The following is a 732-nucleotide window of genomic DNA, read 5'->3' on the forward strand; positions in this document are numbered from 1 at the left end:
ATTGAATGGAAATTTTGGGTTTTTAATCACGTGACCTGTGTCCTTTAAAATTCCTAAATGTCTAAGTACTGTTTTTCGGTTCATGATTTTATTGCATTTCCGTTTATGGTTATCAGTCAGTATCACATATCACCATAATCGTATCACTTTCCCGTCCGGCTAACAACAGTACTTACTAAACGGCTGATGATGCTTTCTCCAATCAGGAGAACTACTCAGAACTATCCCTGGTTCTTAATCCTCCACCGGCCGCCTAGTCTCCTGTCTTGGTTACATTGCAATAACTATTCCCCGTTAGGTGGGCACGTGGGGCTTTAAGAGTGTTATAAACTAGACATTAAGATTTAATTAATTTCTATGACGATCGTAGTCTACGGATCATCATGGCCGCGAAATATCCTGATTATAAGACCGGGAAAAATATGTATGTGTGTGTTTGCATTATGTCCTAATAAGACACAAATGCCTTTGTCCATATATAAGATAAGACTTAAATAATGTTTGAATAAGTAAATTTCTCCATCACAAAATAGATTTACTTCTCCCAATAACCTTTTATAAAAAGGGCGTGTGAATGTACAGCAGAAGAGAAGGCAAATTGTATCATCTCTCTATAAAGGAAAGAGAATTGAAGTACCGATCAATAGCCAATTTGTGTATTTTTTTACGTTTATTTCATTCGATGAGACTGCCAAGAGAATAACACGATTTAAACAAAACAGAAAGCAATTG

The sequence above is a fragment of the Penaeus monodon genome, chromosome 30, assembly GCF_015228065.2.
Source record: "Penaeus monodon isolate SGIC_2016 chromosome 30, NSTDA_Pmon_1, whole genome shotgun sequence".
Taxonomy (NCBI): Eukaryota; Metazoa; Arthropoda; class Malacostraca; order Decapoda; family Penaeidae; genus Penaeus; species Penaeus monodon.